The following is a 26991-nucleotide window of genomic DNA, read 5'->3' as shown; positions in this document are numbered from 1 at the left end:
CCATGAGATTAGAACTAAATTCAGAACCACCATCAGCCAAAATTGAATCAGGCACCCCAGTAGGTAGTATGATATGTTCGATGAAAGTTTCTGCCACCGTTTTCGTAGTTTTGTCTTTTATTGGCTTAGCTATCACATATTTCGTAAAACTACACTGGAATGCAAGCAAATATTTGTTTCCCTGTTCTGTTACAGGTAGCGGCCCAAGAAGATCCATGGCTATTCTACCCCACACACGCTCACATTCTATCGATTGCAGAGGGTAAACTGGATTAACATAAGAACCTTTCCTTTGATTGCAAGGGACGCATGCAGCCACAAAGTCGGCAACAGTTCTAGACATACCCAACCAAAAGTATTTTTGAGCCAGTCGCTTATATGTCCTCGTTCTACCTACGTGGCATGAAAACAGACCAGAATGGTAAGTCACTAACAAATCAAATTGCATTTTCTCTGGCACACAGAGCAGCGGCCTAATGGCGTCTGGCGGGCAATAATACAGGACACCCTCCTGAACTAAATAGTTCTGAAGTTGATTCTGTACGTGCCGCTGTTGGGTCATAGAAAGACTATTCTCAAAGGCTTTATTCAGAGTAATTTTTTTTATCAACTGAGACCAAAACGGATCTTTTTCCTGCATTTCTTTAAAAATCAGCAAATCATGTTCTGCCGATGATAAATGAGTTTCACTGATGCCCACGACACAAGCTTCGCTTATTTCAACTCTTGACAGGGCATCTGGAACAACATTAGTTCGACCAGGCCTGTAAACTACCTTGAGATTGTACTCTTGCAATTTCAATGAAAACTTGGCTAACCTAGAACTTCTATGATCACATGACATTAGCCAACGTAAAGGAGCGTGATCTGTTATGCATACTATTTCATGCCCAAGTATGAAATGTCTAAAGTGTTTGCACGCATCCACAATAGCCAAACCTTCCCTTTCATAGGTGCTATAGTTCTTCTCTGCTTTGTTCAAAACTCTACTATGGTAACCGATAGGATGTAGCTTGCCACCAAATTCCTGGCACAATTGCGCGCCTATCGCAAATCCACTCGCATCTGTGTGTAAAAAGAAAGTTTTGCTGAAATCTGGATGTCTTAGAACAGGAAATTCACTTAATTTTGTTTTCAATGTTTGAAAGCTCGTTTCGCATTCTTCTGTCCAGTTAAAACTTTTGTTTGCCTTTAGCAAATCTAACAATGGTTTAGCAAGATTTGAGAAAACAGGGATGTATGCTTTATAGAAGTTCAACATGCCTATGGCTCTTCGAAGGGAAGTCAAATCATGAGGTGCTGGAAACTTTACAATTTTCTCGATTAGTCCTGGTGCTGGTTTACTACCATACTTGCTGTAAACAGTTCCTAAATATTGTACCTCACTTTTCGCAAAAGAAGATTTTTCTGGGTTTATCTTGATACCATTAGCTATAAACCTATCCAAGACAGCTCCCACACGGCTTATGTGAACATCAACATCATTAGGACTGAAAATCAAAATGTCATCAAGAAATACTTGAAGAGTATTCCATTGTAGGCCAGCCAGAATAGTGGAAATTGCACGTTGAAAAACTTGTGGTGAATTTGACCAGCCAAAGGGTAGAACCTTATAGCGATATATGCCGTTGTATGTTACAAAGGCTGACCTTTGCCTGTCCTCCTCTTCATCAAGGCTAATTTGCCAGTAGGCTTTTTGCAAGTCTAGGGTTGTGAAAAGTGCCTGATCAGACAACATTTCTTTAATGCTGTCTTGATGAGGCAAAGGGAAAGAAATTGTGTGCGCGCTTGCATTTACCTTTCTATAGTCATTTACGATTCTCATTTGATCTGTATTGCGCTTTTTAACTAAGATTACAGGAGATGCCCACGCACTGTCCGGGGCTGGTTCAATCACTTCAGCCGCCAACATTTTGGAGATTTCTTTATCCAATGGTTGTTTATGCGCCACTGGCACCCGGTAAGGTGCTCTACGGACTGGTTGTGCATCCCCTGTATCACAGACTCTACCTGAAACTCCCGAAACCCTACCGAGGTCATAATCATGCTTAGCGAATGCCATGTGCTTGCTTTTTAAAAATTTTCTGAATTTCTGCTGACCGGCTACTGAAAGAGCAGATTTACTTAAATCAATTTTGCTGATCGGGTCAGACGATTGATCATTTGTCAGAATGTCATTCAAATTAACATCTACCATTCTCTTTTCTGGTAATTCCTGTAACGTACCCAACGGGGTTCCCGTGAACACTTGAATACAATGTTTTGATGTATTCACAACTCTACAGCGAACCATACCATCACATGGACTTAAGGTTTTTGCAAACATTAAAGCAGGATCAGACATTACAGGTTCAAAAATACATTGCTTAGCAACCTTTGGACACGGCAAACAAAGCATGTTGTCACTCATGGGTGGGAAGAACAAGTTCCTATTTGCTAGTACACTGCAGTAATCCCCTTTTTGTGTATCACTAACCACACAGCTGTCTAATGTTTTCCTTGTCCCACTTGATTTTCGCTGGCGATAATTGTTTTTGCAATTGACCATTACTAATCTACCAGATGTATAATCCAAACATAGCAGTCCCATGCTTTTTAAACAGTCCACTCCTAATATCATTCTGTATCTGCACTCAGGAATCACTAGCAATGACACACTCACTGGTTGTTGGCCTTCACACCGTAATGTCACATATACCTCACCGATACCTTTTACTATATCACCACTAACGCCCCGTATTGATTTCATTGTGGACTTAATCCAAGCGTTCAGGCCTAGTTCATTGCACAAAGATTGGCAAATAGTGCTTGTCTGTGCACCACTATCCAACAACCCACTTATTTCAGCATCGCCAATCCAAACCCTAACCATAGACTCATGAATAGCCTTAGCTGTGTTGCACATTAAATCAGCTAGTGTAGGTGCTCTTCTCGTATTTTGATCACGTCTTGACCTAGCCTGCTCTATTTTTCTAGCGTATTGTCTACTAGCAGTCAGCTGTCTAGTTTCTGGTCTTCTGGTTGGTTCATAAGAAACCACAGGTTTTAAGTCCTTAGATGTTTGGTCAGTCACATTGTTTTGGTTTAGTAAAGGTTCTGCCTGTGTAGCCTGTTCCATTTCAATAACTTCACAGACTACCTCCTCAGTCATCTCACTAGAAATAGGTCTGTTTGAACCTGTAGTCTGGTGTACTGCTATTGCAATATTTGTATCCTTTGGTTCATGTACTGGATATGATCTACCAAAAATATAGTGCATTGCATTATCTTTTGGGTTTTTCACAAAATTTTTGGCACCTGTGCAAGCGAGAAAACAACTACAAAGAGCGCGTATTGTGACAATGAGACAACATGCAAATATCCAAACCTGTTTAACATCAAATACACCATAGGATTTTAGGAATGAAAACGTGCCTTTATCGACCACATTATTTGCAAGGTTTCCTGCCTGTTTCAATGGGTCAGAACTAAATCCTGAAGTTACTCCTAAGTGTTCCAGTATTTTAGTCTGATGGCTTAAAGTGCCAGTCATGTCATTTAGTGAGAATTTGTCACTAAACTCATTCCATCCGTAAAGTAAAAGTTCATGGATCACTGTCTCATTCTTTAGTATGCTAGCAGAATAGTTCAAGTAAATCAAGTTTAAGTCGTGAAATCCGGTAATTGGGGTCAGGTTACCACTGATGTGGTGATAATAGAAAAGTTTGCCATTTAGTGATACAGGAATTTCTTGGTTCATTGAACAATCATCCAGACTGGGCATGCTAGTTATAATATTTGTATGTGCATCAAGCCATACTCGCTTGTATTCACCAGCAATCAATGCCTCCAAAGGGATGCGCGTTGAACAAGTGTCACTTGTAGTTACACTGTATTGCTGTATTTCCTCGCAAGGATAAACCGATATCAAGTTATGTGTCAGTTGTGCGTAAAGGTACGTGTGATTCAGTAAATGTCGCGCTGCTAAAGTAGGGTTGCGTTCTAAAGCTGTTACAACTAACTGCGCTATCGACTGCATTGCTTGGCAATTGATTTTAACGGAACTCTGAAAGAGATGATTATAATTAGTTTGAATTCGTAATTCCAACGCTTGCAATTTAGCATTTACTTCTGCATCTGTAACTCTGCCATCTATTTCCCGTCTATTTCTATTTTCAGTAACATTTGCGTGAGAGCATGCCATACCTTGATCTGACACTTCTACTGTACCACCACATATCGGGTCTTGCTGCACGACCCTTGACTTTGTAAAAGTTAACACGAGCTCACCACTGTCACTAAGCCAAGTACTATCTTGCAACCTGCCTAGAAAAGTATGGTGAGGAATATACTGACACTCCTCACGGCCCTCTGGTTGCCACAAAAGTGCTGAACCATCACGTAGCGCACAAAAACCTGATAAATATTCACAGTGACTGGTAACGCCTGCTGGACTTTCCATCAGCTCAGAATTCCCATGTCGTTTGTAAACAATCGTCTCATAAAGGTAAGCGTTAGTCACGTCAAACTCATAATCAGTACAGCATTTAAATCCAGTATGGTATGTCGGGTCGACTACATTGTCAGTCTGATGTAAGGTCCCTATTTGAGTCAGGTCTCCATATGGGCTGGTTTTCCAAGTAACCATTCCATAGCACGTGTCCTTAGTCACAATCTGGTCTAAGTAGTCATCAGTTCGCTTTTTATTTTCGCCAAAGAAACCTGCTTGAGTTGTTGTCACGGTCTTCACTACCTTGCAGTGATATGCAGTGCTTCTATATTGAATAAAATTCGGCTTAAAAACTCTCAGTGTCAGAGGTATTGGCTCATGAGCCGTAGCTGTGTCTGGCAATATGCATGGCGGCAAATCAGGGATTTTAAATTTTGCCATTACATGGTCAGTCTTGCAAATCATTGGAGTCTGAGCCTTTACTGTAGTGAATAGCAGTAAAAGAGTCATTAATGTTAACCAATTGTCGGAATTAGGTTTCTTAGGTGGCCTACTTTTATCTCTGTCTACAGTCACGTCCTGGGGTGTGATGTTGTAGTCGCAAGTCCTGTCAGCTGGTGTATTATCCACAAACGAAGTATTGCCAGTCACTGCTACCTCTTTGTGATTAATTGCTATTTCATAGCTAGAGTAGGTAGCTTGGATACCGTCATTAAATGCTTCCTTGTCCCGCAAACCAATCAAAACTTCGCATTCCTGGCTAATCACAGCTTCTTCCAAATTTAAACTTTTGTACTTTATTACGCTAGCTTGAGTGGCTGCGCTCACAGCCTCTTCAAACACTGGCTCACACATTACGCTAGCACTAGCATCTGCCATCCTTTCAAACAATGGTTCACAAATGCCATTCTCATCCTTTGCAACCACTGACTCAGAACAAACACTCACAACCTCATCAATGACGTGCTCCCAACAAACATTCTCCACTTTTTCCACTATTGGCTCATAAATCACGCTGTCATCAGTTTCCTCCTTGATCACTCCTGACTGCACGCTCTCCCAGCTTTCACTAACAAAGTCAACCACATCCACATTTCTCTCAACCTCAGATTGCCCAACAATCACACCTTGTCCAGTTGCATCCTCGCCATCACTCACACAATCAAAAGCTACATTGTCGAATACAATGCTGTTTGCAACTTCCCGATTGCTTGCATTTTGCCTTACTGGCACAGGTGGCTGAGGCTGTGCGGTGATAGCATTTGCTGCTACAGTTTGATCCCTAGCATTAGACAAACCTGAATGTGTGGCTGTCAAAAATTGCCTAAACCATTGTGGCATCTGGTCTGAAACATTGCCTCTACGATCGTTGTCCCTGTTTGGTCTAAAATTATTTTGCCTACCTCCAAACCTACTATCACTCCGTCCTGCTTTCTGATCATTCCCTCTTTTCTCAAAGTTATTCCCAAAACTTTTTCTCCCATCAAATTGTCTTCTACTACCTACTGCTGTACTACTCCTACACTGGCCTATAAGATGCGATGTACTGCCACATCCATAGCAACGCTTCTCTCTAACGTCAAACCTTTTATTTTGGGGAGGGTTAAGACCTGCCCTGTAATTCATTGCAATATCTTTGGTTTCAGCTACCCTCTCAGCCTTCAATCCTGTCTCAACACTAATTGCTGCTTTTAACAATTCAGCTAAGGTTTTGCCTTGCAATGCCATAATGCTCTCCCGGATTTTAGCCTTTAAACCTATTCTAAAATGCAAGAGAATGAATGCATTCTCTTCACCGCTCACACTGCTCGCCACAACCATCCTAAATCTCTCATAGTATTCTCTCACAGACTCGCCCTCTCTCTGCTTAACAGATGAGATTTCCATTGCGATCTGTTCCTCGCCCTTCACTGCTGACAACTTATCTCTTAGCAACCTTCTAATTGCAAAGAATGAGGAGTCATTGCCTAGCGTTTCCCTTGCCTCCCTCAAATAGGCAGCTGCTAAGCCCTTAAGGTATAATCCCAGTACCAACACCCATGACTCCTCTGGCACATCATTTAACAGGCAACATGTTTGAAATTTTGTTATAAATGATTCGAAATCTTCTCCCGATTTTCCTTCAAATGACAGGCCAAATCTCACCCAATCTCTTTGGGAACCGTTGCCTCTTAAACATCTACCACCATTTATAGATACATCTCCACCTACCCTGTCATCGTCGTAGGTTTCCCTGCCATGACCTCTTCTGTCTGCTCTCCTGTCGTCTGCGCTCTCCATCATTCTTTCCATCATCATTTCCAATCTGGCCATTCGCTGGTTTGCTGCGGTCACTGCCTGTGACATCTCCCGCATTTCTGCGTCCGCTCTACGCGACCTTGCGCCTTCTACGTCATCCTGTCTTAGGGAGTTTTCGCCTAGATGTTCGTCCGACATTGTATTGTTTTCTTCTGACACCAATGTGATGGTTGTGTGCGGCGTAATTATTTTACTATCAATCTTCGAATCGAATAATCCCAGAATCGTATTGCTACAATAACAATTAATTAAATAGGAAAACACTTATGTTTATAGAGATTGCAAGACACAAAGACACTGAATGACTCAGGAGAATGTCAATGGCAAACCAGAACCAACATGTCAGATAACGGATTCGATGATAACTGTATGAAGAGGAAAATATTGCTGACTTATTTAGCTGGCTCCATAAACATCATGCCACTTAATTATTGTTCCACTGGCAAAAATATTTTTATACAATCAATTAGATGGTGACAGTCTAACCAAATGTCTCAGATGTATCAGTGGTGTGGTGAAAACCAACCGGATCTCGTAATTGACTCTAAGCTTTTGTATAAACTAAATGAATGTCGTAAGATAGAAAATAGAGTGTTATTCAATTGCATTTGACCTCTATCTTACACCAATGCATGGCAATATCTAGCATTATATTATATATATTATATTACATTATATCTGGCATTAGGAAGATACCAAAAACAATGATCATGTTAGGCCATAGCGTGTCATCTAATGTAACTATGTTGCCAGTAGTATTTAAATCATGGTGCACCTGGAAACAATACGCCGTATTAACCAAAACTGCCACAGGCCATTACGCAAAAGGCTGTGTGTTCAATACCATTGCATGGCAATATCTTTTCAAAGCTTTTGGAATCAGTTCAGACAGACTGATTGACACAGCAGTTATTATTACAAAAAGGTCTTTTTGTGTGGAAAACAAACGGTTAGCACTTTAATTTGGCCGGGCACATATCACAAAATCATCTTGATAGTTGTTCTTGAACTCTTTCCGGTAATTGCTTTTCAACATGTTTATGTGTGTGCTTTGAAAATTTGTATAGCTGATATAAACAATGAACAGATTTGGTTCTAATAGTGGATTCAAAGTCTCCACTTTCAATGAAAGCTTAAGTTTGAGATGTTTGAGTCAGAATTCTTACATCAAAAAGAGAAAGTTTTGCAGACGACTTGTGCCATTAAGTATTAGAACAATTCACTGTCACCTGTCGTCTGCTTAAACTATTGTTTCAAAATACATGTAGGGATTAAAACAAGCCTCTCCGGCGTTCCGCGAGTTCCAGTCATGTTATGAAATTGATTATAGAGTTGAAATAATACAATTTTGTACAATAGTCAAATTTCGTTATTCGACCATCTTATTATAGATTTTTGTACATCATTGAATTTAACGTTTTTCTATAAACTCATGTAGACGTATTTGAAAATGTATGCTACCGCAGCTTGCAAAGAACACTTTACATTAAATCGTCTAACGCATTGCAATTTCAGTCGGCAACCTCATTTCACAGTGCGATGAATATGAGGCACTTTAAGTTTTACAACTACAAAAAACATTTGGCCACGTAATTTTTAAAACTACAATAAGGTTCAAAATGGCATAATTCTAATTTCATTAATAATACCTTTTATTATTGATTTTTTTCACATTATATATTTTAAGCTATATTAACACGCTCTACTGTTGTTTTTACTAGTTTGCGCATTTGTAGGGCTAACTTACACGGTATAAACTCTGCTGAAAATCAAGTCTCAATAAACTCTAGTTGAGTATGTTCTCTGTAAAGACAGTCAAAAGTCAAAAACAAAGAAGGGTTGTTCAAATGAAATTAAAAGATATTTTTTAAAAGTAGGTCAAACTCTTTTGATCAATATATAAAAGCATGGTGAGAAAATAAATTTATAAGCATACTTTTTCATAAACTAAGAAGTTGGTCATCGAAGACTGCAGGAAATCTGAAAATTACATCGAGTTATGGTAAACGAACTATGAAAGTAATTGTAGTAATTTTAAAAACTTTCGAAAAAGTCAAAATAGCTGTTATATTTTCTTGATTGAGCTATTAAATACCCATGCATGATTTGAAAAGTTTTTTAAAGTCATGAATACAAGTCTGTTGCGGTAATCCTTTTAGGGCTCGCAAAAAGGAGAATAAAACAGTTTTCTCTTATTATACATGATACAATTAATGTTGAGCTCGGCGTAGAGTTGAAAAAATGTTGCATCAGGAACATACCAAAACAATGATCATGTTAAGCCATAGCGTGTCATCTAATGTAACTATGTTGCCAGTAGTAATTAAATCATGGGGCACCTGGAAACAATGCGCCGTATTAACCAAAACTGCCACAGGCCATTACGCAAAAGGCTGCGTGTTCAATACCAATGCATGTCAATATCTTTTTCAAAGCTTTTGGAATCAGTTCAGACAGACTGATTGACACAGCAGTTTTTATTACGAAAAAGTTTTTTTATTTCTGTGGAAAACAAACGGTTAGCATTTTAATTTGACCGGACACATCTCACAAAATCATCTTGATAGTTGTTCTTGAACTTTTTCCGGTAATTGCTTTTCAACATGTTTATGTGTGTGCTTTGGAAATTTGTATAGCTGATATAAACAATGAATAGATTTGGTTCTATTAGTGGATTCAAAGTCTCCACTTTCAATGAAAGCTTAAGTTTGAGATGTTTGAGTCAGAATTCTTACATCAAAAAGAGAAAGTTTTGCAGACGACTTGTGCCATTAAGTATTAGAACAATTCACTGTCACCTGTCGTCTGCTTAAACTATTGTTTCAAAATACATGTAGGGATTAAAACAAGCCTCTCCGGCCTTCCGCTAGTTCCCGTCATGTTACGAAATTGATTATAGAGTTGAAACAGTACAATTTTGCACGATAGTCAAATTTCGTTATTCAACCATCTTATTATAGAGTTTTTTACATCATAGAAGTTAACGTTTTTCTATAAACTCATGGAGACGCATGCGAAATAGTATGCTACCACAGCTTGCAGAGAACTCTTTACAATAAAGCGTCTAACGCATTGCAATTTCAGACAGCAACCTCATTTCACAGTGCGATGAATATGAGGCACTTTAAGTTTTACAACTGCAAAAAATGTTTTGCCACGTAACTTTTAAAACTACAATAAGGTTCAAAATGGCATATATCTATTTATATTATTAATACCTTTTATTAATGATTTTTTTCACATTATATATATTAAGCTATATTAACGCGTTCTACTTTTGTTTTTACTAGTTTGCGCATTTTTAGGGCTAACTTACACGGTATAAACTCTGCTGAAATTCAAAACTCAATAAATTCTAGGCGAGTAATTTCTCGGTTAAGGCACTCAAAAGTCAAAGAGAAAGAAGGATTGTTCAAAGGAAATTAAAAGATATTTTATAAAAGTAGGTCAAACTTTTTTCATCAATATATAAAAGTATGGTGAGAAAATAAATTTATAAACATACTTTTTCATAAGCTACGAAGTTGGTCATCGAAGACTGCAGGAAATCTGAAAATTACATCGAGTTATGGTAAACGAACTATGAAAGTAATAGTAGTAATTTTAAAATCTTTCAAAAAAGTCAAAATGGCTGTTATATTTTCTTGATTGAGCTATTAAATACCTATGCATGATTTGAAAAGTTTTTTAAAGTCATGAATACAAGTCTGTTGCGGTAATCCTTTTAGGGCTCGCCAAAAGGAGAATAAAACAGTTTTCTCTTATTATACATGATACAATTAAAATGGAGCTCAGCGTAGAGTTGAAAAAACGTTGCATTAGGAAGATAGCAAAAACAATGATCATGTTAAGCCATAGCGTGTCATCTAATGTAACTATGTTGCCAGTAGTATTTAAATCATGGTGCACCTGGAAAAAATACGCCATATTAACCAAAACTGCCACGGGCAAATACGCAAGAGGCTGTGTGTTCAATACCATTGCATGGCAATATCTTTTTCAAAGCTTTTGGAATCAGTTCAGACAGATTGATTGACACAGCAGTTTTTCTTACGTAAAGGTTTTTTTGTGTGGAAAACAAACGGTTAGCATTTTAATCTGGCCGGGCACATCTCACTAAATCATCTTGATAGTTGTTTTTGAACTTTTTACGGTAATTGCTTTTCAACATGTTTAAGTGTGTGCTTTGAAAATTTGTATAGCTGATATAAACAATGAATAGATTTGGTTCTATTAGTGCTATTCAAAGTCGCCACTTTCAATGAGAGCTTAAGTCTGAGATGTTTGAGTCAGATTTCTTACATCAAAAGGAGAAAGTTTTGCAGACGACTTGTGCCATTAAGTATTAGAACAATTCACTGTCACCTGTCGTCTGCTTAAACTATTGTTTCAAAATACATGTAGGGATTAAAACAAGCCTCTCCGGTGTTCTGCGAGTTCCAGTCATGTTATGAAAATGATTATAGAGTTGAAACAGTACAATTTTTTACAATAGTCAAATTTCGTTATTCGACCATCTTATTATAGAGTTTTTTACATCATAGAGTTTAACGTTTTTCTATAAACTCATGTAGACGTATGTGAAAATGTATGCTATCACAGCTTGCAGAGAACTCTTTACAATAAAGCATCTAACGCATTGCAATTTCAGACAGCAACCTCATTTCACAGTTTGTTGAATATGAGGCACTTTAAGTTTTACAACTGCAAAAAATGTTTGGCCACGTAACTTTTAAAACTATAATAAGGTTCAAAATGGCATAATTCTAATTTCATTAATAATACCTTTTATTAATGATTTTTTTCACATTATATATTTTAAGTTATATTAACACGCTCTACTGTTGTTTTTACTAGTTTGCGCATTTTTAGGGCTAACTTACACGGTATAACCTCTGCTGAAATTTAAGCCTCAATAAAATCTAGGTGAGTAATTTCTCTGTAAAGACAGTCAAAAGTCAAAGACAAGGAAGGATTAATCAAATGAAGTTAAAAGATATTTTTAAAAGTAGGTCAACTCATTAGATCAATATATAAAAGTATGGTGAGAAAATAAATTTATGAACATACTTTTTCATAAACTAGGTTGTTGGTCATCGAAGACTGCAGGAAATTTGAAAATTACATCGAGTTATGGTAAACGAACTATGAAAGTAATTGTAGTAATTTTAAAAACTTTCGAAAAAGTCAAAATGGTTGTTATTTTTTCAGGATTGAGCTATTAAATACGCATGCATGTTTAGAAAAGTTTTTTTTAAGTCATGAATACAAATTTGTTGCGGTAATCCTTTTAGGGCTCGCAAAAAGGAGAATAAAACAGTTTTCTCTTAATATATATCATATGATACAATTAAAATTGAGCTCAGCGTAGAGTTGAAAAAACGTTGCATCAGGAACATACCAAAACAATGATCATGTTAGGCCATAGCGTGTCATCTAATGTAACTATGTTGCCAGTAGTATTTAAATCATGGTGCACCTGGAAACAATGTGCCGTATTAACCAAAACTGCCACAGGCCATTACGCAAAAGGCTGTGTGTTCAATACCAATGCATGGCAATATCTTTTTCAAAGCTTTTGGAATCAGTTCAGACAGACTGATTGACACAGCAGTTTTTATTACGTAAAGGTTTTTTTTCTGTGGAAAATAAACGGTTAGCATTTTAATTTGACCGACCAGATCTCACAAAATCATCTTGATAGTTGTTCTTGAATTTTTTCCGGTAATTGCTTTTCAACATGTTTATGTGTGTGCTTTCAAAATTTGTATAGCTGATATAACCAATGAATAGATTTGGTTCTATTAGTGGATTCAAAGTCTCCACTTTCAATGAAAGCTTAAGTTTGAGATGTTTGAGTCAGAATTCTTACATCAAAAAGAGAAAGTTTTGCAGACGACTTGTGCCATTAAGTATTAGAACAATTCACTGTCACCTGTCGTCTGCTTAAACTATTGTTTCAAAATACATGTAGGGATTAAAACAAGCCTCTCCGGTCTTCCGCTGGTTCCAGTCATGTTACGAAATTGATTATAGAGTTGAAATAGTACAATTTTGAAACAATAGTCAAAATTGGTTTTTCGACCATCTTATTATAGATTTTTGTACATCATAGAATTTAACGTTTTTCTATAAACTCATGGAGACGTATTTGAAAATGTATGCTACCACAGCTTGCAGAGAACTCTTTACAATAAAGCGTCTAACGCATTGCAATTTCAGACAGCAACCTCATTTTACAGTGCGATGAATATGAGACACTTTAAGTTTTACAACTGGAAAAAACATTTGTCCACGTAACTTTTAAAACTACAATAAGGTTCAAAATGGAATAACTTTAATTTTATTAATAATACCTTTTAGTAATGATTTTTTTCACATTATATAATTTAAGCTATATTAACCCGCTCTACTGTTGTTTTTACTAGTTTGCGCATTTTTTGGGCTAACTTACACGGTATAAACTCTGCTGAAAATCAAGTCGCAACAAAATCTAGTTGAGTAATTTTTCTGTTAAGATAGTCAAAAGTCAAAGACAAAGAAAGATTGTTCAAATGAAATTAAAAGATATTTTTTAAAAGTAGGTCAAACTTTTTTGATCAATATATAAAAGTATGGTGAGAAAATAAATTTATAAACATACTTTTTCATAAGCTACGAAGTTGGTCATCGAAGACTGCAGGAAATCTGAAAATTACATCGAGTTATGGTAAACGAACTATGAAAGTAATAGTAGTAATTTTAAAATCTTTCAAAAAAGTCAAAATGGCTGTTATATTTTCTTGATTGAGCTATTAAATACCCATGCATGATTTGAAAAGTTTTTTAAAGTCATGAATACAAGTCTGTTGCGGTAATCCTTTTAGGGCTCGCAATAAGGAGAATAAAACAGTTTTCTCTTATTATACATGATACAATTAATGTTGAGCTCGGCGTAGAGTTGAAAAAATGTTGCATCAGGAACATACCAAAACAATGATCATGTTAGGCCATAGCGTGTCATCTAATGTAACTATGTTGCCAGTAGTAATTAAATCATGGGGCACCTGGAAACAATGCGCCGTATTAACCAAAACTGCCACGGGCCATTACGCAAAAGGCTGCGTGTTCAATACCAATGCATGTCAATATCTTTTTCAAAGCTTTTGGAATCAGTTCAGACAGACTGATTGACACAGCAGTTTTTATTACGAAAAAGTTTTTTTATTTCTGTGGAAAACAAACGGTTAGCATTTTAATCTGGCCGGGCACATCTCACAAAATCATCTTGATAGTTGTTTTTGAACTTTTTACGGTAATTGCTTTTCAACATGTTTATGTGTGTGCTTTGAAAATTTGTATAGCTGATATAAACAATGAATAGATTTGGTTCTATTAGTGCTATTCAAAGTCGCCACTTTCAATGAGAGCTTAAGTCCGAGATGTTTGAGTCAGATTTCTTACATCAAAAGGAGAAAGTTTTGCAGACGACTTGTGCCATTAAGTATTAGAACAATTCACTGTCACCTGTCGTCTGCTTAAACTATTGTTTCAAAATACATGTAGGGATTAAAACAAGCCTCTCCGGTGTTCCGCGAGTTCCAGTCATGTTATGAAAATGATTATAGAGTTGAAATAGTACAATTTTTTACAATAGTCAAATTTCGTTATTCGACCATCTTATTATAGAGTTTTTTACATCATAGAGTTTAACGTTTTTCTATAAACTCATGGAGACGTACATGAAAATGTATGCTACCACACCATGCAGAGAACTCTTTACAATAAAGCGTCTAACGCATTGCAATTTCAGACATTATTGACATTTCACAGTGTGATGAATATGAGGCACTTTAAGTTTTACAACTGCAAAAAATGTTTGGCCACGTAACTTTTAAAACTATAATAAGGTTCAAAATGGCATAATTCTAATTTCATTAATAGGCCTAACACCTTTTATTAATGATTTTTTTCACATTATATATTTTAAGTTATATTAACACGCTCTACTGTGGTTTTTACTAGTTTGCGCATTTTTAGGGCTAACTTACACGGTAAAACCTCTGCTGAAATTTAAGCCTCAATAAAATCTAGGTGAGTAATTTCTCTGTAAAGACAGTCAAAAGTCAAAGACAAGGAAGGATTGTTCAAATGAAGTTAAAAGATATTTTTAAAAGTAGGTCAACTCATTAGATCAATATATAAAAGTATGGTGAGAAAATAAATTTATAAACATACTTTTTCATAAACTAAGAAGTTGGTCATCGAAGACTGCAGGAAATTTGAAAATTACATCGAGTTATGGTAAACGAACTATGAAAGTAATTGTAGTAATTTTAAAAACTTTCGAAAAAGTCAAAATGGTTGTTATTTTTTCAGGATTGAGCTATTAAATACGCATGCATGTTTAGAAAAGTTTTTTTTAAGTCATGAATACAAATTTGTTGCGGTAATCCTTTTAGGGCTCGCAAAAAGGAGAATAAAGCAGTTTTCTCTTAATATATATCATATGATACAATTAAAATTGAGCTCAGCGTAGAGTTGAAAAAACGTTGCATCAGGAACATACCAAAACAATGATCGTGTTAGGCCATAGCGTGTCATCTAATGTAACTATGTTGCCAGTAGTATTTAAATCATGGTGCACCTGGAAACAATGCGCCGTATTAACCAAAACTGCCACGGGCCATTACGCAAAAGGCTGTGTGTTCAATACCAATGCATGGCAATATCTTTTTCAAAGCTTTTGTAATCAGTTCAGACAGACTGATTGACACAGCAGTTTTTATTACGTAAAGATTTTTTTTCTGTGGAAAATAAACGGTTAGCATTTTAATTTGACCGACCAGATCTCACAAAATCATCTTGATAGTTGTTCTTGAACTTTTTCCGGTAATTGCTTTTCAACATGTTTATGTGTGTGCTTTGAAGTTTTGTATAGCTGATATAAACAATGAATAGATTTGGTTCTATTAGTGGATTCAAAGTCTCCACTTTCAATGAAAGCTTAAGTTTGAGATGTTTGAGTCAGAATTCTTACATCAAAAAGAGAAAGTTTTGCAGACGACTTGTGCCATTAAGTATTGGAACAACTCACTGTTACCTGTTGACTGCTTAAACTATTGTTTCAAAATACATGTAGGGATTAAAACAAGCCTCTCCGGTGTTCCGCGAGTTCCAGTCATGTTATGAAATCGATTTAAGAGATGAAATAGTACAATTTTGTACAATAGTCAAGTTTTGTTATTCGATCATCTTATTATAGATTTTTTTATATCATAGAAGTTAACGTTTTTCTATGAACTCATGGAGACGAATGCGAAAATGTTTTACCACAGCTTGCAGAGAACTCTTTACAATAAAGCGTCTAACACATTGCATTTTCAGACAGCAACCTCATTTCACAGTGCGATGAATATGAGGCACTTTAAGTTTTACAACTGCAAAAAACATTTGTCCACGTAACTTTTAAAACTACAATAAGGTTCAAAATGGCATAATTCTATTTTTATTATTAATACCTTTTAGTAATGATTTTTTTCACATTATATATTTTAAGCTATATTCACATGCTTTACTGTTGTTTTTACTAGTTTGTGCATCTTTAGGGCTAACTTACACGGTATAAACTCTGCTGAAATTCAAGCCTCAATAACATCTAGGTGAGTAATTTCTCTGTAAAGACAGTCAAAAGTCAAAGACAAAGAAGGGTTGTTCAAATGAAGTTAAAAGATATTTTTAAAAGTAGGTCAACTCTTTAGATCAATATATAAAAGTATGGTGAGAAAATAAATTTATAAACATACTTTTTCATAAACTAAGAAGTTGGTCATCGAAGACTGCAGGAAATCTTAAAATTACATCGAGTTATGGTAAACGAACTATGAAAGTAATTGTAGTAATTTTAAAAACTTTCGAAAAAGTCAAAATGGCTGTTATATTTTTTTGATTGAGCTATTAAATACCCATGCATGATTTGAAAAGTTTCTTTATAAAGTCATGAATACAAGTATGTTGCGGTAATCCTTTTAGGGCTCACAAAAAGAAGAATAAAACTGTTTTCTCTTATTATATATGATACAATTAAAATGGAGCTCAGCATAGAGTTGAAAAAAACGTTGCATTAGGAAGATACCAAAACAATGATCATGTCAGGCAATAGCGTGTCATCTAATGTACCTATGTTGCAAGTAGTATTTAAATCATGGTGCACCTGGAAACAATACGCCGTATTAACCAAAACTGCCGCGGGCCATTACGCAAAAGGCTGTGTGTTCAATACCCATCCATGGCAATATCTTTTCAAAGCTTTTGGGATCAGTTCAGACTGATTTATGAACACAGCAGTTGTTATTACAAAAAGGGTTTTTTTCTGTGCAAAAAAACTGTTAGCAGTTTAATTTTGACCAGCCACAAAAATCTAAAAATGTATGCTACCTCAGTTTGTCAAAAACACTTTAAATTATTATGTATACTGCATTACCAGATCAGTTACCACGTCATGTTACAGCGCGATGAGTCTAACACCTCTCAATTTTTACCATTGCACAATATCTTTTGCCCACCTAGCTTTCAAAACTCAAATAACGTACAAAATAACATAATTCTAGTTTTACTATTTGATCAGATTATTAATTATTATTTAACATTATGTAATTTAACGTAATATTAACATTGCTTACCGCTTTTTTCTAATAGTTATTGCATTTTTTAGTCTAATTTAAATTATATAAACTCTGCTGAGAAATGAACTTTGTTGAGCTGTAGCCACTTGTTAGCCCTGTTCACGCAGTCAAAATTAAAGCCATTAAAGAGTTGTTTAAATGAACTTAAAAGAATATTTCTAAATTCAGTCAAATACTTTAGATCAATATTTAAAATATTGTAGGCCACCTAACTTAAAGCTACAGTAAGATACAAAATGGCATAATTTAAATGTTGTTATTCCATCACCTTATGATTTATTATTTTTCGTCATAGAACTTGAGGCTATATTAACATGAGCTACTGCCGTTTGTTAATAGTTTTCACATTTTTTGGCCCAACTAAAATAGTATAAACTATACTGAATTATGAGCCACATTCAACTATAGCTGCGTATATCTCCTGTTAACGCAGTCAAAAGACAGATCCCAAAAAGGAGTTGTATAAATGAAATTAAAAGATAACTTTTAAAGTTAGTCAGACAGTTTAGATTAATATTTAAAGACATGACAGGAAAGTGAAATATGGACAGAGTTTTTATGAAAAGCTCATTTATCGCAAACCACAGGACATTTCAGAATCAAAATTCAATGCAGTTAAAAAGCTTTCAATTAATTGTAGTAATTTTAAAAACTTTCGAAAAAATCAAATTAGCTTTTATCGTTTCATGAATGAGTTATTAAAATTGCATGCGCGCTTTAAAAAAGTTCTCAAAGTCATGACTGCAAGTCTGTTGTGATAAACCCTTTAGGGCACACAAAAAGGCAAAAAAACACATTAGCGTTATTATCTTTGAAATGTTTAATATGGCCATGATATGTTTAAAATGGAGCTAAGCATCAAATTGAAAAATGTTTCAATTTAGAAGATCCCTGAACTGTGGGACAATTATGTTTCATTTTGGTAAATTAATTTGCCAGTAGTCTTTAATACCATGGTGCCCTTGGTTTAAAGCCACAGTATTAACGAGATCGTGGTTATATTTTTTCTATATCCAAAAGGTTGTGTGTTCAATACTCATGCATGGCAATATTTATTTTCCAACTTCATTGCAATCAGTTTCAACAGATCAATAGACGCAGCGTTTTTATCGAAATAATCTTCTTTGCTGTTAAAAACAAGTTGTTAGCACTTTACATTTGACCAGACACACTTCACACAGTCATCTTGATAATTGTTTGAGAATTAGTGCAGTTATTGCCTTTTCAAAGTGGCAATGTGTGTGGTTTGACAATCTGTGTCGTGGGTGGATAAATCCCATGATGAATTTCAGGTTTCATTTAGTGCGATTCAATTACGCAGCTTTTAATAGAAGCGCGAACTTAAAGCAATTGAGTCGGAGTATTACCATCAAAAGAAAAAAGTTTTGCAGACAACCTGTGCCACAGAAAATTAGAACAACTCGTCGTCATCTGTAATGTCTGTTTAAAATATTGTTTCATATATGGAGTGATGAACAAGCTTCTTTGCCATTCTGCAGTTTGTCATCCCTTTTTATTAAAAATTTAGCCAGTTGAAATAATACAACAAATTTTAACGGATTCGCTCAGACGTAAATGTCATTGCATGCCACTATAACCTGCAAAGATCTCATTACATTAACCAGCTGTTGCATTGCAGTTTTAATTAGCGCCTCGTTTCACAGCGTGATGTATCTTATCTACTTCAGGTTGTACCAGTGCCAAAAACCTTTTCGCCACCGTATTTCTATTGCAAAATGATTTTCGAAATGGCATAACTCCGATTATATCATTTGATAACCTTGTTAATAGTTTACTTTTCATAATTCGTAAGAAAGTGCCACATACAGAATTTATAGAAAATCAATTTTTGCAAGGCAACAAAAAATAATTCCACATTTGTAGAACCATGGTTTCAAAATGTTTGTAACTCTTCTCTGTGAATTAATTACAAGATTCCTATGTAATCCTAGCACAGAGTCTGACCCCGTATGGCACGGTGATGCAATGATGGAAACAGCTGTGTCTCTCTCATTTTTTCATCATTCAGTGTCACTGTTTACAAATGAGACACTCATACAATCCGACATGTTTGTACCATGGAAATTACCATACAGACCGACAGCATTGCACTTGTACATGCATTGCTTTCTAGTCTTGCTTTACTCGATTAACTAGTAACCTGTGTACTATAAATAATTTCATGAGAACTGGCAGATTTCTTACTTTCCACATAGCCATGGGGAGCTGTGTCCTTCAACTTTTGAAAATTCAAACTTAACACAAGGTGTCACACAAATGCCACTCTATTATAGTTCGCTGTTTCAAGCATGATCTACTTGTTGCCAAAGGTGGTTAGTACTGTATAGGTTTAAAATTTACTAACCTGTCCATTACTGCAAAGCTCACACATTCTATATGTTCTTTTTCTAGTCACCTTCTGTCTGTTTGGCCAGTCTATTTGGCATAGTCTGTTTGGCATGTCTAACTCCCTTCTGCTCCCATTTCAAACTAGTTTGTAGTACTTAATTAACATCAACTTCTACAAATTATTATTTCAAGTCGAGAGAGTCTTATCCTGCAAGCTAAAAGATCAAATTTTAATCATTCAATTAGCGGGCAGTATTATTATCAATTAGCGGGCAAACTTATTGTTGAGTTGTCACGTTGGATCACTCATAATAGGTTGTAATACCATTGGCATGTTAGTCATCCATTATGAACTACCTTTTATAATTATTCTACTGAATATCAATACGCATCGAATTTATAGGTTACATGAAAATCTTTCACATTTAGACTAAGCTTTGAAGTACATTACATCGTAGTATAACAGCTTCTACAAAATCATGCTCTTGCTTTTGATATGAATATCGCAGCCTTTTCATTTGGTTACTGACTTGCCATGCGAATTTCTCACGTGTCAGACAGCAGCACTGTTTTTAAAACTGTTATGGGTTGTTCTTTGTAAACCAAGTAATCAGTTAAAGATTGAAAAAAATTTTACAAAAGTTATGTCGTGGTTCAAAAAATTCTAATTTGGATGAAAAATAAGTGGAAATTCAGCTACATGCTGCTGAAATTTCTAAATGCTTTTTTATGTTTGTTGTGGTTCTTGAAAGTGTTGTTGATACACATATTTTTATTACGCCTTTTAAAAAAACAAAATAGTTTGTATAAAAGCAAACTAATACCATAATTATGCTGCCAACATGCGTAATTATATAATTATTGCGCTCTACATTATTTTCTTTGAATTACTGATGACTATAAAACACTTTAGCCTAAAACCTATGTTAATGTTGTGGTCAGCATTGTGCCCAATAGAAAATGTTGGGTAGACCTTAGTTTTAATGTTTCCACATTTTTTTATTATTTTTACAATAAGCATGCAAAGATTGAACATGAGAATTTAGTTTTTATTTACTAAAAATTGGTGAATTTCAAAACAACCATATGCTAGCACAATTTCTAATGACTTCATTTATGCAATGCTTTTTTGAAAAAAATTATTCACATTAGTAAAAATTAAACGCAAAATTTTGGAAAGTTTTGCAAGTTGAGAAAAATTCTGCTGCAAAAGATCATGCATCAATTTACAACTCATACATTCTGACATGGTGGGTACTTAGACTACATATATTTGCTTTGTTTGTCGGTCATATGGCTTGCTTTAATGAAGAATCTTACATAGCATTAGAAATTAATAATATCTGACACTTGTCAAACTAAAAAATTAATATAAAATAGTAATGTACACTTTTTTAAGTAAAATTAATATAAGCACGTGTCAAACGTTTATTATATTATTTATGACCTAAGAAACAGAAAAGTGCTCATTAAAAATCACTCTGGCCAAATTAACTCCTTGATCAGCGCCCCGCTCAGTTATGGTAAGAACATCATGGTAAAAGTGTGACTGCCTATTCATATATTTATTTACATATTTTATCTGAGAAAACATAAGGTTATTTAATAGAAAGATTTGGGGAGAAACTTCAGTAGCAAGTACTTGTTTGCTTTTTAAATGCAAAGTTGTCCAAGCTTGGGCTGTAGTAGAATTATGTTTGATCTTTAATAGCTGATTCATAATCTAAACTAAATGAACTATAAGTTGAACAGGTCAATTATGTGCTTACAGCAGAGTTAATAACAATATTGAACATATACATGTACATGTGGTACTGACTGACCTGATATTATCTGATAGGATAATATTCTTAGATTAATTTACCAAAGCAATTGGTGAGAGATGCATGCAATATTTCAGGAATCGGCAAGAGCAAACAATATTACTGACTACCGATAGTTTTGTTTACTCTGAGTTTATATTGGTTGAAATGTTGTAATGGCTGCCACGGTGAGACATGAGAACATGGTTATCACAAAGACTCAATGAGTTGATCCACTTAAGATGTGCTTGTTTATACACATGATATTTAACTTATATGAATAGCATATCATACACTGTTTTACAAACATTTTAGCAACATGACAGCTTTTTATTTTAGAGGTTATATTAGTCCACTATGTGTTGGATTTTTTCGGAGAAGAGCCAAATCTAAAACAATTCTTTTAATGTTTCAGAGGACAATCAACACTTGCCATTTTGTAAATTCTTAGGCAAATGTTTGCAGCCAATTCTGCAATTTATGAATATATATATCATGTAACTCAATAATAGCATAGCAAGGTTAGGTGCAACCTTGTTTCCTTTGATCTTACTGGCTGCTTGATGTAGTGAGCCAAAATTATAATCTCTGCTGATATTAACTAATTCTAGTTTTCACTGCAGACTATAACTGATAAATAGCAGAAATAACACCAATTATACACTTTAATCGTTCTTTTGTAGTTATTGATTCACAGTCTTTGAATTTAATTTCAGCTTTTGATGCCTTCATTCAATTATCAATACATAACAGTCTTTGAAAGTGTTTGCCATCACGTTGTGTTTGGTAACAACTTGTATCGGTACCTCCTCAGCCTAACAGCTGCTCAAACCTTCTAAAGCTATGTGAAACATAAAAAACCATAAAATAGAACTTACATGTTTTAGTATGAATCATTTGTAGCTAACTCAAATGTGTCCAGTTATTTTTTATTTCCGTATAAAACAGCTTTTTTAAGGGCTAATTTAATTTTCATGACTTTGGATGACTAAGTTAAGATAGTGATTTATAATGCTGCAACTTATTTGTGATAAACAAAACACACAGACCTTATGTCAGATGCCTTAGATCTACAGAGATTTAGTGAGTGCTTGACGAGCTCTGCTGATCTTGTGTGTCCCAGATCAGGGAGTTGGATATAACTTTAGTTATTTGCGTTTCCGATTTCATCTGATGGTGTAGTCTTTCACTCAATAATACCCGATGACAATTTAGGGACGGCATCACAGAATAAGTGCTGGGAGTATTTTTGTCAACTTTTATTAAATTTTTTGAAAACGCCCCTAATTGTTGACATTTCTGTATATTTAGTTACCTCGCCAGAGTGTTTAGAATAAATACTGTCTACTTTTATGGGTTAGTCTACAAGTTGCAATACCACAAATAGCTCCATAGCTATTCTGTAGGTACTAGTTACCTAGTAACTTTAAAATATATTGTAGACATAAATGTACAATATTTAATTTAATATGAAATAATTTCATGATTTTCTGATGATTGTCTGCGTAACAGACATGAAACTAATAGTAATTAAGTTGTTTTTTATCTAAGGTTTTACATGAATAAATTTTATAATATGAAATAATATGTATAAAACAATGTTAACCGACTAATATTTGATTCAATAAAATTTAGTTGTTGTTTCATACTTTCGAGTATCAGCTATCTTGCTAAAGATAGTTGCAGAGTCATTCTTGTCATAATTTAATCTAGCATGAAACAGGCAAACTTTAAACTTATATTATTTAAATACTGCTGTATTATTTTGTATATTATGTTTTGAGATTTTGACATTATCATAACATTCTGTCAAAAGATCTGAGGTATTTGAAAACTTTGAAAGTCAAATATTTGAAATAAAATACCAGCTTGGGGTAAACTTTCATACGTTTAATACCTAACACCTGCTGAAGTTTGGTGAGTATTTGGCTATTTCTCAGCATTCTATGTAGCCTAAGATTAGGGAGTCTGAGTATAGTTTTAATTATATGTATCTCTCGTCATGTATGATGCCATTTTCTTGTTTGGGAGTTGAAATCGTAATTGCACCTAGCAATTATTCTCAATGAGATTAAATTTTGACTAATTGCAGCAAGCACATCACTAATTAATACGTCATTTAAAGCAATTGTCATACAGTCGTTAGATATGTCCTTTCTGCTTTTATAAAAGATGAACAAAAATTTCTGTTCGCTATACTTGCATTAAAGCAACATTCATCATAATTCTTCTACAGGTAATATTCTGCAAACATAATGCCACATTTGCATAAGAGCGAGAACATTAATATACTGGCTCAATTTTTTGGGTTCGAAGACCTTTTACTGCTTTTATATAAACATTAAAGGGACCAAGAAACGTAAAAATGTGCTGCAGCCTCTCATTATTTTATATACGACTTTTTTATATCGTGACTAGACACTGGATGTTACTGACTTGTATGCGCGCACTCTCATAAAAATGCTTTGGAATTATTAAGTCATTATAAATGCCACACCTTTTCATTTTACGGAGTCACTTGGTATAAAAGCAGTAAAAGCTAAACAAAAACGTAACAAATAGTGTTTATTTATTTTTCAATTTAGAATATTAAAGGGGTCCAACTGCGTTCTTTCCTGCGGAAAATGAATCTAAATGGCTCTTTGAGTGAAATAGGTTGCAGACTCCTGCACTAGAGCAAGTTTAATTTTAGCTTATAAGTAGATGTTTACACTTCATTTTACGTTTTTACCAGCCTCACTATTTTCTGTGAAAAAAATCTGAAGTATTTGAAACCTTTGACAGTTTAATATAGCAACTTACTTCCATTATTGAGTCAAGTTTCTACTGAAGTTTAACATTGTATGTTCGAAGGTTCGTTTGCTGAAATGAGCATAGGTAAAGGTTTGACTGCGTCCAATTTTTATTTAGTAAGTTACTGTAATGTTCATAAGGCTGCCACACAATAGCATAAGATACCGCAATTTTTTTAAGAATTTGCGAAAGAAGAAGCGTGAATGCTTTCATGTTCACGAGCGTTAGAGTTTATATATGTCTGCACCGAATGGCTTGCAGGTATGTCTAAACACAGTGTCACTGAATTTAAAATAATTTTAGATTTATCTGTAGGTGATAAGCTATTCAGTATGTGTGAGACCTATAGGTTTTGATTCCATAATCTATAAAATCTTTAGAAAAAAATGGTGGTTTCTTCTTTGTTAAAAGTCAACGATTGCGCAAAGCATTCTTAAGTGCTATAGCGCGAGGACCTTTGAAAATGGTATTATGTTTTCAGGCTAGGATAATGTAATAATTCTAAAGTGAAGTTTTCTAAAGAAAATTTTCTAAAGTGAGTGCTGCTAAAGTTTGTATGGAGAATCCAAAACACTTTTACAAAAGCATTTCCTTAGCAACTTGTTTGAAAATTCAATTCTTTATGACAAATGTTTAAAAATATTGCTTTGGCTTTGTAATGGGTTGTCTTGGGGTTGCGTGTTTCTATGTGTTCTCACTGGGAGCTGAAACTCATATATGGCATTCATAATGTAATTGAGATATTGGTGGTTTTAAAAGTGTAATTACTTGAAGTGAGTATTCAAGTATTAGGTAAGTACATTTTAAAATTTGAAACATTTATGAATTTTTGTTCAAATTTTGCTGGACTTTTAACAATATTTTTTGAAGTTTTTAAAAACCTAAAATTTGTAAAGGTAAATTTGAGTTTAAGTTTGAAATTTATTAACTCTATGTAATTGAACAATTTTAAAATTTTGAAATTTTAAAATAGCTAAATGTAGATATCTTTATATCAATGCCAAGGACGAAAATGTTAAACTCATATTTGACACTCCCATGTTTTGTACACAACTCTCATGACAACTCTGACACAATGACAACTACTTTATGTTATTATCATTCTTAGATAGTTTTATATGCCGATGAAACTGACTATTTGCATATACAATAGTTTGTATAATTAGAACTGTCTGTCTTTCTGTTTGTTTGTCTAAAACCACAGTTGATTGCTGAACAAACAATTGTTTTACAGGCCATGCAACAGCAATAGCTTCATAGCAGTACTGTAAGTAATACTTACAAACAAACTAAATTTACAGTATTAATTAATTTGTGGCTTGATGGTATAGAGATATGTTTCTTGGTGAGAAAACTAGAGTTCAAATCTCGATGAAGACTGATCACTTTTTAAGAATGGTCTGAAAGGGTGTCTCAATAAACATTATGTTGTTGGTTGGGAGGCTCTAGCAAAGGGTCAAATTTTGTTCACATATTTCATGGCTCGACAGTTTCAACATAATAATGATACTTGTTTTGAAAGTGAGCGGTCTTGGCTTCAAATCTTGGTGAGCCCAAAAGTTTTTTAGAACAATCTCAGTGTGTTTCTATGTTTGTGTTGCTATGAAAACCCACCCAACAAGTTGAAATTTGTTTGTGATCTCAAGATATATGTTATATTAAGGCTTGGTTGTCAAGAGAGGCTGCTTCTAGAGCAAGGAACGTTTGGCAATCTATTAAGGAACCACATTAACAACTTGAGTTGTCTCAGAGGGCCATCAACTTTCTTTCATTTTAAAATGCTCTAAACTAAATATTTTGAATATGTTACTGTTAGTAATAAGGGTGTAGCACTTTGTAAATATTTATAGTGGATTACGTAAAGTCTCTTCAAGTTATTTTTTATATTTAGTTACTTGTTTTTGGAACATTAAATCAGAATATTTACTCCTTTCATATCTAATTTGAAATAGAAGCGCAAAAGATTGCTTTGGCTGTCACGGGTTGTCTTGGAGTTGGATGCTTCTGCGTGACCCACTCCAACAACAAAGAGGCTTCCCACAAATAGCAAAGCTATGTTAGGTTTAACTTAGTTTCTTTTGATCCTGTCTGCTGTCTGGTGTCATTGTTTCATTCGTGAGTTAAATTTTAATCTCTTTTGTTAACTAATGTTCTCACTGTAAACTGGAACTCAAGTGTGGCAGACATAATTACACACTAGTAATCCCGATGAAAGTACTGCTCTGAACTCTTTGAAGTCGTTTTATATTATCACATCAACTGCTCAATAGACTATGAAAACTGAACTAAAGAGTGTGTCTATCTCTCTCCGCCACCTACTGGCATATATTTATGCTATTTTACTTATTGAACTTTGCCACAATTCAAAATCCATATGAACCACAAAAAATCATAAAATTTGTATTTCTAGTAATGAAAGTATTTAAGGAATAGTGCACTCTAATTATTGATGCAAAATGAAAATTCACTTTTTTGTGGAACTGCAATGTTTGCAATCTGCTACTTTAATATACATAAACAAACTAATCAAAAAACACCACAGCACAAGCTGACAATGAATTTTAACTGTTATCCTCATGTGGCCATGATGTATTTCCTGTTTACAGAATCGTACTGATTTGTTAAATCTTTAATTTATGTCCTGCAGTGCCGAGTG

At 34.7% G+C, this 26991-nt stretch overlaps 1 long non-coding RNA gene across 1 annotated transcript; it reads left to right on the top strand.

Annotated features, from left to right (window-relative positions):
* Window positions 1-3815: 3815 nt before the first annotated feature.
* Window positions 3816-7328, top strand: LOC137401580 (uncharacterized). The gene is made up of 3 exons (XR_010979357.1): window positions 3816-3934; window positions 4159-4486; window positions 7004-7328. It is a non-coding gene; the product is annotated as an uncharacterized lncRNA (long non-coding RNA).
* Window positions 7329-26991: the final 19663 nt, after the last annotated feature.

The sequence above is a fragment of the Watersipora subatra genome, chromosome 8, assembly GCF_963576615.1.
Source record: "Watersipora subatra chromosome 8, tzWatSuba1.1, whole genome shotgun sequence".
NCBI classification, from domain to species: domain Eukaryota; kingdom Metazoa; phylum Bryozoa; class Gymnolaemata; order Cheilostomatida; family Watersiporidae; genus Watersipora; species Watersipora subatra.
This window is presented reverse-complemented; position numbering and strand designations above follow the sequence as displayed.